The sequence below is a fragment of the Rattus norvegicus genome, chromosome 11, assembly GCF_036323735.1.
Source record: "Rattus norvegicus strain BN/NHsdMcwi chromosome 11, GRCr8, whole genome shotgun sequence".
Classification (NCBI taxonomy): Eukaryota; Metazoa; Chordata; class Mammalia; order Rodentia; family Muridae; genus Rattus; species Rattus norvegicus.
Genome location: NC_086029.1, coordinates 35,148,245 through 35,166,306, shown reverse-complemented (window position 1 = coordinate 35,166,306; position 18,062 = coordinate 35,148,245). Strand labels below are relative to the sequence as shown.

The following is an 18,062-nucleotide window of genomic DNA, read 5'->3' as shown; positions in this document are numbered from 1 at the left end:
CTTGAACAAACTTAGAGCCATGGATTTGCTATTTGGCCCTTAACTCACATGTGTAATCAACTCAAAAGTTTGTAATGGCATCAATAGAAGGACTGGCTCTAAACCTTTTATTTTTAAACTTTTTTAAGAAATAAATTTTATACCACAGCAAAGATATGATTTTAGCTTAGTTAACAAATGAGACTATGACTGTACAACTCAATCTAGCTAATTTCTTCATGTTAAATTACAACTATTTCTAGATTTCTCATAAAACAATCTTAGAATAACCACGTTCAACCCTCCAAAAGTCCAGGGAATTGGGTCAACAACTCTTCTATAACTTCTTCAAGTTGTACATGTGCGTTGAGATATCCTTGGGGATAAAGGGTAGGAAGAATGAAGCAAATACTGTAACCAGATGTGTCCTGACTGGACCCAGCTGTAAGTCCTTGAGACCAGGAATCCAAGTAGGCACACTCTGTAAAATACAACTCTCAAGACAAAAGTTTAGAATTGAGATATCTTTTTTTTTTTTTTACTGTTAATATTATACTAACTTTTTTTTTTTTTATTAACTTGAGTATTTCTTATATACATTTCGAGTGTTATTCCCTTTCCCGGTTTGAGATATCTTTTTTTTTTTCTGGAGCTGGGGACCGAACCCAGGGCCTTGCGCTTGCTAGGCAAGCGCTCTACCACTGTCGAGATATCTTTTTTTGTTTGATTCTCTTGAATCTAGTTTTTTAGGCAGTCTCCCTCTCTCAAATCTGATCAATATGACTCTGTGAGGTTTCCAGAGCTTAAGCACACTTTTTTTTTATTAACTTGAGTATTTCTTATATACATTTCGAGTGTTATTCCCTTTCCCGGTTTCAAGGCAAACATCCCCCTCCCCCCTCCCCTTCCTTATGGGTGTTCCCCTCCCAACCCTCCCCCCATTGTCGCCCTCCCCCCAACAGTCTAGTTCACTGGGGGTTCAGTCTTAGCACACTTTTTAAAAACACAAAAACAAAACCTTTTTCCCAGAATACTGTGCTCCTTCATCTGTAACTAGAAAAGTATCTTGCTCTTTCTCCCAGTGTAATAATATAACCATAAAACTCAATATCACACCCATTATGAACATTAAACAATTTTTAAAAAAGGAAGTAAGCTCAACACTAGCTTACTTCCTGTGTGAGCCTGATAGGCTTTTGTATTCTATCATATCAGGAAATTAACCCAAAATTCCTGTTAAGAGAATCTGAGCTTCCTGTTGTGGTAAATATCAAAAGTGACCACAAACCCTCATTAGCCAGCATCAACAAGCCACATGGCCTTTAGCAGGGCAATTCATAAAACAAACTAAACACCTTCTATCAATTCCAATATCAACAAGCAACTTATCAAACCAGAACTTTAGCCCAAAATATATCAATCTGTTACATTCTCTACAAGGAGCCTCGGATTTTTATCCAAACCATAGATGAAAATCCCCACATGATTCAGGTAATCTCTGACTCTCCTTAAAACACTCTGAATCAGCTTCTAATAATACCTGTCATTAAGAAGTAGCTTGTCTAACAAGGATCTCAACCCCAAATTCCCGTGGAGGTCACATTAGAAGGAATATGAATATCCTGAAAGACTTCCTTTAAAAAGCAGCTTTTGTCTCTAACTCTCTGAGCTGTACCTACTTATCACACAGCAGGACACCTACATCCTGTCAACCCAGCTGTTTCTGTTTCTTTGTTAAAGTTCCCAGGCTTGAGACATCACATGACTCAACATGGTGCTGGCTTTCTCTTACTCAGAAAACAAAACCTTTCTCTCAACTCAGGATTTTTAGTGGATTCTCGTCCACACATTAGTTCGCCATCTGTTGTTGTAAAAGTATAAAAAATGGGCTGTCTTTTACCCCCTCTAGGTCTGGCACTGCAGTGCCCCAGATATCTGGTAGATATCTTGCCAGAAACACAAATCCCAACTCCATGGTGGTCCAGTGTATATAGCCTCCACACACTCGCTTAAACTTAAATCGCTACATGAAAGAACACACAACACAATAACCTCTGTTCTGATTGATCAGATTTAATTGCACACCTATACATACAAAGCCCTATACACATCCATCCCTTAAGAATATTCATAACAACCTGTAAATACACAGTAGAATCTTAACATCAGCCTGAATGTTCTCTCTCTGACTTCTTCAGCTGTCTCCTCCAGTCTCCTGTCTCCTTCCACTCCTGTCTCCTCCTCTTCCCTCAGACTTTTCTCCCACCCATCCTTCCTTCTCATCCAATGACACACCTCATTCTATCTTGTAACTTCCTTCACCTGTATGACAATCCGACACATCACAGAATCCAGGATATGTCCAAATTGAGAAAAGCCTGATAATTGCTGACCACACAATATTTTGCCAATAATGAGGGACAGCCTAAGCTTAATATTCAAATAGAAGGAGAATGATTTGGTTTGTAAGAATTTTATTGAGTATGTTTGCATCAGTATTCATAATTGAGATTGGTCTGAAGTTCTCTTATTTGTCCTTGTGTGGTTTAGTTGTTAGAGTAATTGTGGCTTCATAGAATGAATTAGGTAGTGTTCCTTCTGTTACTATTTTATGAAATATTTTGAGGAATAGTGGTATCAGGTCTTCTTTGAAGGTCTGGTAGAATTCAAACTAAATCTTATGGCTCTGGGCTTTTTTGCTTGGGAGGTTCTTAATGACTTCTATTTCCTTATGGGATATGGGCTTGAAATGTGGCATCTGTCTAGAAAACCATCCATTTCATCTAGATTTTCCAGTTTTGTTGAGTATAAGCTTTTGTAGAAGGATCTGATGATTTTTTTAATTTCCTCTGTAAATGGTTTAAATGAGTGCAGAAGCATGTTGTACGATCTTTCAACATTCCAATTTAAAGGGATTAGCTCACAGAAGGTGCAAGGAAAAGTTAAGAACCAATAAAGCTAACAACATTTATTACTTAAAGAAAATATTAATGTTCCAAGTGATATTAATGTTTGTAGAATGGATGTAGTAATAGATTTAGTGCAAATTATAGTTTGTCATTCGTGACACTGAGACAGACTATATTTGCCTGAGAGGCATAAAATTATTTGAATCTTCTTATCCATTGAGTGAAATTGAAATAAGATATGAATTATGTGAAATAATTTATACTTGTTTGGAGACATGCATATTTCAAGTATTATCAATCATAATTTGTAAAAATAATAAAATGAGAATCAGAATTATTCTCATTTGGGGTTTTTCCAGTTGTTTAAAAACAATGCAATTTTTTTCTCTGTTAAAATTGTACTGTATTTATTTTCATGAGATAATATACTGTTTTGGAAAACTAATAATTACAAATACTTTATATAATTAAAATTAAGTTTTATTTCCATTATATATATGAATATATATTTCATAATATATATACACATAATAATATATTTTTGTATCATGTACACAATATCAAAGTTTTACATGCATGTACTTTAATACCTCACAAGGTTACATATGGATGTATTAGGAATATCTAACTTTCATAAGACATTTGGAATTTTAATCACAGATTTTACCCATTTTGCTCTCATCTATAACTTTTTTATTTTAAATTATTGCTATCATAAGTATAATTTGTTAAAAATATTTATTATCTCTTTATTGGCATGTTACTTTCATTTTATTATATTTTAATTAAGTATTCTATTTATTTACAACCCAATGTTGCCCCACCTTGGAGCCCCTTTCCTCTTGTGTCTGAGAGTGTGCTACCCTCCCCCTCTGCATCTTCCCTCCTGGGACAACAAGTTCTACAGTATTATGGAGGGAATCCATGCAGCACAGAACATTGATTTTTCATTTGTAACTTCCTCTTCAGGTATCATTGAGATGTTGTATCTCTTCAAATAAACCTTCTTTTCACATGGCCATCTTTCTTGAGTTGCACTAACTCCTGGGTTTCCTGTTAAATCAACAATAGAATACGAATAGATGCAATAAAAACATCAATATTGGGAAAGACATTTTGTATAGTTACTTCTAAAAGGCTTTTTAAAAATTTTGCTTATTCTTATCCAATCTTGCTATAATACAATTTTTATTTTATTTTAATCTAAATTTGGTTTCATCCAAGTTTTTGTTTTAAATTTGAATTTGAATTTCATTTATCTGATTAGAAAATAAAAATATATTAGAATAATTATGAACAACAAATTTTGTTCATACACACAGGTTATAAAATTTTGTTCTTTATAGATATCTTTGTGTTTTATGTTCTAAGTTAGACTTCAATTTTAGTTTGTAATATTAGTGTAAATTACAAATGTTGTTAAACATATGAAAACCACAGAAATAGACTTTCCAAGAGCAGTTATACAGCCACATACAAGACTATGTTTTCTTAGGCAAAGGGTGAAGATTAAAGGAGTAGGAAAAAACAGGACTTCAGGAGCCACACATCTGTTATCTCAAATCAAAGCTCCCATGTCTGACTGTCAAACATCTATAACTATGTAAATGCACAGATAATGTTAGAAATAAATACTTTTACCCATACTTCAACAGTTACAACATCCTTAGTGATTATTTCCAATGCATTTAAGAACAGAGAGTCCATTAAAGAATTTATGAAGTCTCTACAAACATATGCTATTTACATGAGATGTATTTGCATCTGAATCACTGGGATGTAGTAAATTATGATTATAGAGAAAAAAATCTACATATCAGTGTAGGTGTCTATGTCTGGCCATAATTAACATTAATCCAGCTTCTAGACATGTTGTTTGACAAATTTTACTTTAATTGACATCTTGACAGCAGAATTTTATTGGAAAGGGCTGGCAAGCTCCTATCCAAACAGCCTTCAATATAAAGTAGACTCTGGCAATATGAGGGAATTGATTACCATTCTCAGCATTTACTAAGAGAGAAATGCAGAAAAATGAAATAAAAGGAAATGACCATCCATCACAAACCCATAAGAGAACCTTCATCTCCTATGTTCATTAATAATGCTACAACCTGACACCAGTCTATGAAAAAGATTCCCTCAACATTCTTGGACAACATTCATGCTATAAGTTATAGACATGGCCATAGCAAAGACATTTCCAGAATTTTCACTGAACTTAGTCCAACATCATTGTGTGTTTCACTGAAGTTCAACCAAAGTCTCTGAAATCATGGTGACATCATTGTGTGATGCATGCTTTCTTTGAGTTAAAGAAGATAATCAAAACATGCAAAGTTTTCACACATGGCAGCAACTAATTCTCCAGCCGTAATTATTTTATTGATTATAAAAATTTAGTAAAGCGATTTGATTATTGCTTTAAAACAAACTAGTTACTTAATACTTTGCAGACAATATGTTCTGTAGTCTAACTGATCCTATGTGTCCAAATCAATGTCTCTGTTGTTTTTATTATTATTGTTATACATATTCAAACACTTAAATAAAATGATAAATACAACCTACTGATGCTATACAGCCTAGCTTGTATGTATATTATTTTAGGGCTTTTCCACTTGGTGAATAACAGTATTAGGACATCCATCTTTGGGTAAGGCAAATTCTCCTCTCTCACCTTTTATGAGGTGTTTATTGTTCTTTGTCTAGGTTTTGGATTCGAGAAGTATAGTGAGTGTTTTTTTAACAGAAGCTTCTCTGTTCTGACATTGTTCAAGTTTTGATTAGCCAGACTTTTTTCTCAAGGAATCATAGATATAATTTTACTGTAATTTCTACAAAAACAAAAAATCAGAGCAGATTGCTTAGTCTGACTCTTACAATGTTTTCAGCTTCTCTTCTGCAATGTCTTCGTGTTAGGTGCAGGAGTTGTAATGTAGATTACATTTGTATGGCCATATCAAAGTGTGTTTTCTGTTTGTTGACCAGTGGTAGTTTTCTGTAATGGTTTCAGTCAGCTGCAAAGAAAGGCTTCTTTAATGAAGAATGAGAGTTACACTTATTAAATAGGGCCCTGATACAAAATATAATTTTATCATCAAAAATATAAATTCCATTCAGAGACTTGAAATATGTTTTTGAATGTGTATGTGTCTACAGACAACCATATAACTGTGTCTATGAGGTAAAATCAACTCAGTTACACTGGTAGATCTCTATAAATTCCATATAGTACAAAAATTCATGGGATCTTATTTAGGGCTACCATTGGTGAGATGAAACGTGATGAAATGCATCTTGAAGAAAGGAATTTTGGCTTCCTCTTCCACATCACAGTTTATCATCAAATGCAGCCAGGGTGGGATCCCAACAAGACGGAAACCTGGCAGCAGAAGCAAATGCATAGTTTATGCAGGTGTGTTGCTCCCTGGCATTCTCTTCACGGCTTGTTTAGCCTTCTTTCTTATAGAATTCAAGACTGCAATTCTAAAGATTACAGTTGACCACCATGGGCTGTCTTTCATCCATAAATCAATAATTAAGGGAATATTATACATTTTTTGCCTATAGCCCAATCTTGTGAATTCATTTTCTAAATTGAGGTCCTCTTCTCTCAGATGCCTTTAGCATGTGTCAAGTTGACATATAACTATCCAGAAAATATATATATAGAGAGTACAGAATGACATTTTAATACATGTGCATAATGTGTAATGTCTACGTCTGCACAAATAGTAATTCTACCATTTCAGGCCTTCTAAACTTATTTGGCTAGAAAGTATTCAAAACATTTTCTAATTGTGATTTTGAAACTTTCATTAAAAGACTGTCAGTCATATTAATATTAATATGAGTTATCAACTTTCATCTTACTCTTTTGGACGAAATAGAAACATGAATGAGTTGTGTAGCCTTACCTTGCTGTCTTATGCCTCCAGATCTTTTCCTATTATATTATGGGTGTGCCACAATTCAGATATTCTATGCAAGTGTACTTTATTTGATGTAATCACAATTAAGGTATTCACACTACAATTAAAATGAATAACAAAGTTTCAGGAATTTGCCTAACTGTTGCACTGAAGGAATGAGAGACACCTTAAAAGAAGAAAATTTGTACATTTTCAGGGGAAGAAGCTGTGCTGGACATTTTCTGCTCTTGCAGTCAATATTTGCACCTGAGGAAGTCTTTGCCATCCATCTGACATAACTTTGTCATGTCAACAGTATAAAATCACCTAGGAATTTACTTGGTCCCCACTATTCCACTGATGTATTTATCTGACACCAACACTTGGTCTTCCACATAAAACAAATTTTATTTGTCTTTCTGCATGCATCTCATTTCTCTCAACATGTCCTCTCTTCTATGTATATTATTGCAAATAAAAATATTCAGTTATGTTTAAAGTTGAATAATATATTTTGTGTTTATAAACAAATTACACTTAAACAATATTAGAGTAAATATAGGAATAGGAATGTTTTCTTGAATATGTCTATATCTCCCAGTCCTGAGATTATGTGTCAAATAATAGATGTTTTTCTACTTTTGAATGAAAACCCAAACTGATTTGGGTTGGTAGGTAAGCTAACTTATAGTTATCTATGGTGTATATAAACTTACATTTCTCCATGTACATCCTAGCACTTTTTTATAATAGCTATTCTAATTGAATTTAAGTGATATCCCATCATGGATTTAAACTGTTTTTAAGTGATAGTGATGTGATCACTATTTTCTCCACACTATGATGGTTTGTTCATTCTAATTCAAAAGGGCTTTAATGTTTGACATGAACCCACTGGTCAAATCTTGCTTTTGTTGACCGTATGCTTTTGCTCATAGAGAAAAGTCTCAGAGAAAAAAAATATCAGAAAGCATTTGCTCTTTGTTTTTGCCCTAATAATGTTTCCATTCTAATGATTATTTGTGTCGTATTGAGATAACTGTTTATGTATTATCAAATATAAAGATTTAATTATTGTCTTCTGTGTATGTGTATTAACATAATGACCATTGTTTAAATGTTATTTTATGTGTATATTATTTTACTTATTGTGTATGTATTTTTCTGTGTCCCAGGTAGCAAAGGAAGGGAGCAAAAAGAGGGAAATTAATTCCATGGAAGGTACTTATATGCTTCGATAAGTCACCTACTCCAGAGTTGTTACTTATAGGAACAAAAGGAAACCGCATTATAGATTTTTGTAAGAGGAATGCTGTGTATGCACTGTGAAATTATATAGCTCCAGATCTAAATCTTTTGATCCTAAAAAAAAAACAACTTCCTACTTATGAGATCAAGCAGCATTTCATAGGTTGAGTACAGTACAAATATTTCATGGCATGAACAACCTGAGGTGCTGACTGTCCTTTTCAAGGTTTTCCTCAGCTTATCATCGTGCGTCAAGAAAAAGTAAGTCTGTGCCTGTGTTCAAAGAGAAGCATTCTACTGTCTGAAAAAATCAGCAATGTGAATAGCGAATACAGTAACAGCAAAACAAATGCGTGCAAATAGTTTCAAGCATCTTGTACCATGAGGCATAATAATATTGTAGTTGGTATAGACTTAGAAAAGCCTCTTTTTTGTTTTCTTTTCCCTTCTATTGAAAGTTATGTTATTTTTTTGCATACCATAACTGGGTTATAGTTTACCCATCCCTCTGCTCCTTCGACTTCCTCCCTACCTCTCCTCTGCTTCGTATCCAGTCCCTTTCTGATTCTCATTGGAAAACAAACATAAAACCAGGCTTCTAAGAGCTAAGAGTGTCTTTTTCAATGAGTTAGGATTTAATATCCTATCAATGATACATATGTCCCAAGGAGGAAGTTCTGACATGCTTATTATGCTTCTTAAGACTTCTATTTAAGAGAGTGGAAACTTATAGGTGCAATATACAGAGGCAGTACTAGCTAGGACTCTCTTATTGTTTGTCTAATACTCTTGATCTCCCAGCTAAGGATCATTTGTCTAACCATAACAAGCTTTTGGGGGATAAATATATTAACATAATTCTTGTATCAGTTCCCTGATATTAGAATAAATTTGCAAGAACAAGAACAGTCACTAATTTTATGTTATGTGTCCATATGCAAAAGTTGAAAGGTCAGATTGGTGGTAAATTACATGAAATCTCCAATCAAAAATAAACATACAAACAAGAATGAAAACAAAAATCAAATCTAGATAATGATACAGAATAACAGACTGCCCTAAACTGAACTCGTTAATTGTGCCTAATGTCTATTTACTCACTATTTCTGTTTTTTTCCAGTGTTTACCACATGGAGTTTGGAACTCAGTTTACAGCAACTGGTCAGACAAATGTATTCTAGGAGATCACCATCAGAAATACTTCACAAAACAGCAGGATTCATTACTTTCTCCCCTGTGGCTGTAGTAATTTTCCTTCTGCTTCTATAGAAACTACAGAGACTGTGGCTATCTAAACTATGGTTTGGCAAAGGTGAGCTCATTGACCAAATTGGAGCTCTAGTTTTTATGCCTTAGAGCTAAGATTTTTTCAATATAAAGATAGTGAATAAAAGGAGGAAAAATATTGTAAAATTAGTGTTCTTCACATTGTAAATATATATTTTCTGCTCTGTTAAAAAATCTGATAACCCTTCAATGTAGAAAATGTAAAACTTTTTCTCTTAGATGGCTATAGCAATAATTATGCATGTATTGATAGCATTAACCAAGTAGAAATATATTGATTCATTGAGTCTCAACAGCAATCCCGGTGGTACTATTATCTTTATATTACTCGTATTGGTTGGAAGACTCTAGTACTTTCATAGTTTTCCAAATCAAGTAGTTAGTAAGTCAAATATCTAGTGTGGATATATTTGATTATTTACCCGCTCCTCTTGTGCTTCATAAACTTATGGTCAAGTATATTGGGCAAGCTATAGCCTGTGCATTTGTAGGAAGTAAAATTCAAAACTATTAATGTATGGGAATTCATAAAATGGATACAATCATAAATATAAAAATGTTTCATTTTAAGTTCCCAAAATACTTAAATACATTTAATTATATCTGCATGAATATTCAAGAAACAGAAATGAGTAATAATCCAGTTATAATTTATTCAACAACATCATAATTGATAATGAATTTGTTATTGAATGGAACGTGAATCAGTCCATGTATGTCTTTTGCATGGAGTCATGTTTTTATATTATTATCATCTGTATATTAATATATTGCTTTGTTAAAAAGTAAAATGTGTGTTTTATGAGCACAATTTTGGATATCTTGTACCCATGCAAATAATTTCAAGTCAATAAGTTAATTTTACATTAAGTATATAAAAAAATGGTATATCATTTGAAAATATGCAATCTCTTTTTTTTTTTAGTATAGAATAGAGTTTATTCAGGGCATGGGAAGGGGAGTCAAGAGGGTAGTATTAGCAGGCAAAGGCAGAGAGAGGGGGGGTGGAGGGGAGGGAGAAGGGAAGGGAAGGGGAAGGGAAGGGGAAGAGGGGGAAAGAGAGGAGGAAGGGAAGGGAAGAAGGGAAGGGAAGGGAAGGGAAGGGAAGGGAAGGGAAGGGAAGGGAAGGGAAGGGAAGGGAAGGGAAGGGAAGGGAAGGGAAGGGAAGTAGAGGCAGGCCATGAGCGCATGTAGAGGAAGAGGGGTGCAGGAATGGGGAGAGAGCAGTAGTAGGAAGGTAAGAGCAAAAGAGAAGAAAGAGAGAGAGCAGGGGGCAAGCAGCCCCTTTTATAGTGAGTCGGGCATACCTGGCTGCTGCCAGGTAACTATGGGTGGAGTTTAAGCAAAATGCTAACACTCCCCCTTTTTGGTTTAATTTACCAAGGGGAAAAAATTAGAAAGAGGCAATGGTGGAGCAGGAATAGTGTTGTCATGATCTCTGACTACTTTCTGCTGGCTTGGGTGTGACATATCTCTGTCAATACTAAGAAAATGGGTACGGAGATATTGGTCCAGTCTTACAAGAGTTGGCTGTAGATTGATCAGAAGGAACAAGCCAAGTGGAAGCATCTTTTCTTAGATGTACATGTGAAACCCAGAGGAACCCCACCCTCTGAAATATTTAGTTAGTGGGAACTTTAGGCAGATGCACTTATCTGGGTGGAGTCTCTTTGGTCCATGAGAGGTAGATCTGACGGGGTTTCCTGTAGCTGATAAGTTTACAAAAGTGTACAAACATGTACAATCTTTAAGATAAGCTTTTTGTGGAGCAGAAGTAACAAGAATTTGTGAGTTGGATCATATCGTGGAATGTTTCATTAGAGTTAGGCAAACTTAGAAGAACTGAAATAATGTTAGGACTGTGGCATAGCAAGAAGAGGAAATATGAAGCATTTAATCAATGGAGTCAAAGTTTAGGTAAGGAAGTAACTGATTACATCGATGATCTGTAGTTACCTTAGCTGTCAATGCCCATTTCTAAATGGAAATTTCATCTTTCTCTTAGTGGGCATGTTAGTTCCATTGCTTCCTTGTGTTTTTAAATAGCACAAGATCTAGAAAGATTATGAAAAAAATCTATTATCAGTGGTAAAATTAACTAGGATAACTACCTCACTGCTTCTTCAACATCATGGCTGTGATCTGATTTGCAATCCTGTGGATTTCCTAACTGAATTTGAAAAAGTGAGTTTAGGAACTGTAGAAAAATAAGCACACTATGTTCTCTAGCATCAAAAATTCTCACGTGAGATTTCAGTTTTAAGTTAAAAGAAAATAAAAGCCTTTATGTGATATATTTATAAAATTAATAGTTCAAGGTTCAAATTAACCAACTACCAAAAAGGGACCCTACAAAACAAAAACAACCACCACCACCACCAACAGAAATCAAAAGCAGTAAGAACAGTAAAAAAACAAACAAACAAACAAACAAAATGTGTCTAACCTGCCTCTTCAGGCTGGGATAAAAGTCAGTAGCTAGAGAAGAGTTGGTCACACTGAATACATTACAAATAAAGCTCCTGAGTGATAAAAGAAGAACAACTAACTGAATAATTGAATCTCTATCTCTCAAAAAGGAAAAAGTCAATAACTATTTGTTCATTAAAAACATTACAGTGGTTACTATGAGAATTACATTATCTCCATGTTCACAGGCTCCCACAGAAAGAGCTCAGATTTACTATAAATGTGGGCCTTCAATATCTTCCTTTCAAAAGGTTTTTGTTTTTCAATCTTATATTTCTTGAAAATAATTCTGGAAATATTCCACTGTGTCTGTAGTGTTTAATTTTTACTTTCTTTAAGCTTTGTAGATTCAAAGATTCCAAAAACTTATTAACATAAATAATTCTTTAATTACTGACTTATTTACTTTTTGCCTTGGAATTTTTTTTTCTGTAGTTAAATACAGTTAGAGTGGCCTCAGCAATTTTCACCTTCTTCTAAGATTCTACATGATGGAACAGAGCCAGAAGGAAAAGGAAACATATTTAATATGATTAAGACGGGATAAAAGGATTGTTTCCATCCTGATATATCAGTAGCATGTAGAACAAAACCACAGAAGACCAGCAACAACAATTAAATGTATCCTTGAAGATATACAGAAAATGTGAATTTAATACATAAGTTTCATGGACAGAGCGATGTCTCTGTCTGCTGGACAACAGTAAGTGAGTTGGTGAGCAGCAATATCGTTCAGAGCTGAAATGAGCAAACCAACTGAAGTAGAGATCACAAGAGTCCATTTTTCATCACTCAATTGTTGCTATCTTATTGTATCAATATCATAACCCACTATTTAATAGCTAATATGTGTCTGAAGATTCATCAATGTGACTCTCTTCTCTCAAAGACTACATATAAAAATATTATTCAATAGGATTTGACAATCACTAGCTCACACTATTGAATAAATATGTTTCTGTGACTATTTCTGAAACTTCTTCATGAAAATATAAAAATAATAAAGATAAACATAAATTTCACTAACTGCGGTTTTAATGTCGACATCTAGTTAAATAAAGTTGGAAATATTGAAAGACCCCCAGAGCGGGGAGACCCTCACTCAAGTCTCGGGATGATGCGACCCCCCAAGAACTCACGTGATACCGTTCTTGCTGTAATAAACATGAGGTTTATTGATAGGAACCAGTGCACTGAGGTCGAGACTCATATCCCATGCAGGGGCAGTGGAGTTCGACCCCCAGTAACTAAGACAAGGGGAATTTAAAGGAAGAAACCTCAACCCCAGCAGGTAGGGAGGGCATCATTGGAAAATGTCGAGAATACCAGTGAAAAATCACAAGGAGGAGCTTCCTGTTTCTCAAGATTGTTTACTTTATGGTCCATCAGTTCCTGGGAGAAGCTTCCTGCTTCTCAAGATTATTCTCTAAGATTTTAATCTAACTTTATGGTCAGCTAGTACAGGTAGAGGGCAGGGTCTGGAATTTGAGGTATTTAGGGCTTTTTTTAACTTCTGACTTCTTAGCTGCATTTTTTATTCTTTCAATATCCAATAAAATAATCAACAATTACTCTTTTTTGGTAATATCTAAAAGACAGAAATAGGTGTCATGTGTCCATTAAAATATATATCTTCAGCAGATGTCTTTTTAATTTGTTTTCTAGGAAACAAGATGTGTGATTATAAAATGCTGAATTTCATTTTGAGGATACTGTACATCATGTTTTTTATTTCTCTGCATATAATATTTTTCCTTTCTTTTCTGTTGTATCTTGTAAGCACAGGTTTTTTGAACCTGTTCTCCTTCCTGCATTTTACCTGAAGCAGATTCTCTGTCCTCCAAACCTCATTAAGTTCACATCTCCTCACAGCAGAAATTTGCTGACGCACTATATACTTAAGGGTCAAAGTTTCTTTCAGCCATTCTCAAAGGAAGACTTTTCTAATAGCGTTTGATTTTGTAATGTTCTTTTTCAAGTGAAAAGTAGAGACAGCTAAGTGTCATAACAAAATCCACACACTCAGCACGCTTCATGCTCTAATGCAAAATAGTGGAATAGTTCTATTCTTGGTTAAATTATTCATATTTAAACTAACATTTTCTGTTGTTGTTTCTCTCTGAATATCAGACACCTGCAGGTATAAGATATTCTATGCTGTTATCCAAATTTAGACATGTAATGCACCATATATTTTAGACTTTTTTTTCTTTCTGATTAACACTAAAACAGTTTCACCAAACTCAATGGATGCAGAATAGCGAAGAATTTAAAATGACAAACTTTAGGAGTTGAAGAAGCAGTGGAAAGAGGAAGAGACATCCCTAGAGTTAATATAAAAAGCAGAAGGTTTGATCTGTAACTCAGTGAAAGAAGACTTCATTACTCACCACAGTATGAATTTATGCATGTTCTATATTATGTCGACAGTCTAAAGAATATAGCCACTGATGGCTTCATCAAGGGGTGATTAAAGATTGTGCTATTTCTCCATTTAAAGCCCCCTCTCCTTTTCTAATATCACCACATGTATTAGGAATGCAGAACTAATAAATTATGAAGAGTGGATTAAGTGGGTAGATATCTCTGAGGAAGTAATTCAGAGCGTAATTCACCTCTTTCTGGATCCAAGGCCAGCAGCTGCAATGAAATAAGTAGGCTTTAAGCTAGTCATAGCATAACTCTACAATTCCACAATAAAAGAAAAGTGTAGAAGCTCACAGAAGAGGGATTAAATATTTACATGCTGACTCAATTGCACTAAGGACATTAATTCTAAAGCATTAAATATTTAAGTACCTAGAATGCTTTCTAAAAGGACACTTAATTCTGTTTATATTGTACGTTAGAGAAAAGAGATATTGTTTTAAAAAGTGAGAAATATATAAGGAAAAAGTGTAAATGATTGAAATGATGTTTCTAGGTAAACTTGATAACTTTGTATTTTCATGTTATATAAATTTTAATATTAGAACTATTAAATTATACATTACTTTTCCAAATTGACTTAAAGTGCTATTCATGTACTGCATAGAAAGACAAACCTATCCCATAATCCATTTAGCCACCTCTTCACATAGGTACAACAACAAGTATACCTTGTACAGCTGTAGATTAGCAAAGAGGTTTACACCACCTAGAAAGAATAAAGCTTGGTTGGTTATTTTGTATTAAGCAGACATCAAAGGTAATATTGCAGTAGAAACTAGGGAACTGATTTCTAGGCTCAGATCCAAATTGCTGACACCTTAATTCTGGATTTGCTAGCCTATTGTGTTGGGAAAATAAGCATTCTTTAAAACGTGCACTGCATGGTGTTTTTGTGGTTGTAAGCTTAATGAATTTCAGAAGTGATCAAGTAATTTTAATTTACAATGAACATTCACTCATATTATGTTTTCTTGTTTTATGAGTGCTTTTGAGAAAGACAGACAGAGATTTAGACATTGACAGGTAGAAGGTTCCCATCTTGCTTGTGGATATCGGGAATACATGGCAGAAACATCTTTTGTCCTACTGTGAGGATTTTGGACAGTCCAATTAACTGTTATTCTAAAGGTCACTTATTTTACTATTAATCAAATAATTACTCTCCAGCTATATTTTTCTATTTCTCATTTATGAGAAATAGATTTTTCCCCTACAATAAATTTTGATTATGGTTTCCTTATCCCAATTACTCCTAGAATCTCTGCGCCTTCTCTACCAAACAAATCCACAATTTTTCTCCCCCAAACTTTTTTGGTTAAAAAACAGTTAAGCAAAAACAAATAAAGCAAAAAATGAACAAACAATAAATGTCCCAAGAAAGCATTAAGAGACAAAAAAACTCCAAAAAACAATCTTCGTAAATGCCATTTTTTTCTTGGTCATCTACTGCTGGATATGGGACCTGCCCTCATGTGTGGTCTGCATACCCAGTGAGACTACTTTGGCGAGAACTAATTTTTCCCTTATGAGTGCTCATCAGCTGGGGAGAGCTTTGAGTTAGTGTTGGGAGTTTGTGTCTACTCCCCACGTCACCGTAGAGATAACATCTGGCACAGATCCATGCAGGTCTTCTGTATGCTGCCACAGTTTCTGTGAGCTCAGTGCACATGGGTCTTACTATGCTAAGAGAGCTTTGCTTTCTCGTTGTTGTCCATCTGCTCTTATTCTTATGACCTTTCTGCCTACACTGCTTCACGGTTTCTTTTCCCCAGAGATAGGAATTGATGAGAAAATCTCATTTGGCACAGAGTGTGCCAAGCAAGGTCTCTCATTCTCTGTACTTTGTCCAGTTGTAGATCTTTGTATCCCCATCCAATGCACGAAGTAGCTTCTCTGATGATAGTTGGGCAAGCCACTGATCTATCAACATAGCGTAGTATCCTTAAGAGACATTTTTGTTGCTACATGCCTTTTTCTTTTAGCAGAACAGTATTATTCAGTTTTCCTCTAGCTCTATGGCCTATTTAGACTTCTAAACTTCCCCACCTCCCAACATGATAGGATGTAGATACCTTCTCATGGAGCAGGTCTTTAATGCAGGAAGATATTGGTTGGCTATTTCCACAAGCTTAATGGACCATTCCCCTAGTGTGTCTGACAGGAAGAACAAAATTATAGACCAAACCTCGACAGAGGGATTGAACTCTCTAGGTAGATATCAGCTCAACCTCTCAGAATTCATTGGTTTGTACAGGTCTTATCTTCAGTAATAAAGCCTTACCACCAGTTTGTGGAAATCTTCCAGGACTTTGGTAATAGCCTAGGTTGCTTGGGGGTTTCAAAGGGAACCTTTGGTCATCTCAATTAGATGTAATCCATACCTGAAAATGGAAATGTCCTTTAGTGATGAGAAATGTCCAATTGTGGTTCCATCTCCACCAATATTATGACATTTCAATTATATAGCCTTCTAATATGTACATGTTTTAGTTAGTTTCTATTATTTTAGGTTTCCATACAACCCCTCAGCTGGCCCTTAGTTCTAGTGGTCCTTACTTGTAATCCCTCCCTTACCTACTCTTACCTCATTTTCCCTTTTGTTACTCCTGTTTTCCCCAATAGATAACCATCTAATCTGTTTCTCCTTCTTAAAAGGATCCACGCCTACCTTTTAAACAAATACAACCACAGTTACATTCATTGTGTGTGCTTTTACCCTTTAGGAATTGGGACTGGAGTCAAGCAAACACTTTGAATTGGTTCCGTGATTCAGATATTAAAGTGTGAAACTTTTAATTGGTTTCTAGTTTATTTTGTCACTCAGAGTCATACCACTGTACTTCACAGAGTACAGCTTTACAAAGTATATGACTGCTAGTTCTCTTATTAACACTTCATTGGTTAAAATATACTCACAAATCACCCAGAAAGAGCCAAAAAATTATCCTCAGCAAAGTGGTGGTACCCATATCTTCTAGTAAGAACGCTTTCTTGTAGAAAAGTGTAGGTCCATGGAGCCACATCTCCAGAAATCTACATTTTTCTTAGACTAAACAATTATCATTACCTTCCTTAGATCATTATGGGAAAATATTTTAATGTTTTTGTTGTGTTTATGCATGAGGACCACATTCTCCAATTATTTTCTTTAACCATCTCATATCAATTAAGTCAAAACCTTTTAAGGTATCTAATGGATGTGCTACTGGACCTCTAATAAATAATATTATAGACAGGATGCTCTCCTTTTGTATTTTGAACCTAATATAGCAAAATACTAATAATTTCTAAGTGCATAATTAGCTTCCTTCAACCCACTATGGCTCAACTAAACATATGCTGACGTTACATAATCTAGATTTCTTTTTGAAGAAATGTCCTCCCCTTCTATACACAGATGGGAAAAGAGTTCTTTTAAAATTGCACAGACACTGAGTCTATTTGAAGTGTGTATAATTATGGTCTGTTTTTATTTGGTTTTGATACTCAAAAGAGACTTTCAGATTTTCTGCTCTACAAATATTTAATTTCACAAATGAGGATGATGCTAATTTTGAAAGCTCTTCTGGATTCAAGAGGGAATACTTTCCAATAAATGGAACTGCATTTTTTAAGAAACCAGTTTGCCTCTGAATGCTTTACCTGACATTAGCCTGGTTTATTTTTCTTTGAGTAATGGCTTGTAGCACTAAAGCACAAGGTGTCTGAGAAATATTGAATTGTATGTTCTCAAGATCCTTTGAGTTGTAAGGCTATAGATATTTTATGAGCTTCATATCATGAAGTCACTCATCAATATTTGGAAAATTGTTTAGTCAGCAAGTAT

The 18,062-nt window shown here is 34.6% G+C and overlaps 1 long non-coding RNA gene across 2 annotated transcripts; it reads right to left on the bottom strand.

Annotated features, from left to right (window-relative positions):
• Nucleotides 1-3,609: 3,609 nt before the first annotated feature.
• Nucleotides 3,610-13,444, bottom strand: LOC134480957 (uncharacterized). Of its 2 annotated transcripts, XR_010056024.1 has the most exons (4): nt 11,294-13,444; nt 6,809-6,920; nt 6,157-6,273; nt 3,610-3,941 (listed from the first exon to the last, which is right to left on the bottom strand). It is a non-coding gene; the product is annotated as an uncharacterized LOC134480957 (long non-coding RNA). The 2 variants fall into 2 exon arrangements; XR_010056023.1 differs by lacking the exon at nt 11,294-13,444 and having other exon boundaries at nt 6,157-8,291.
• Between the last annotated feature and the right edge of the window lie 4,618 nt (nt 13,445-18,062).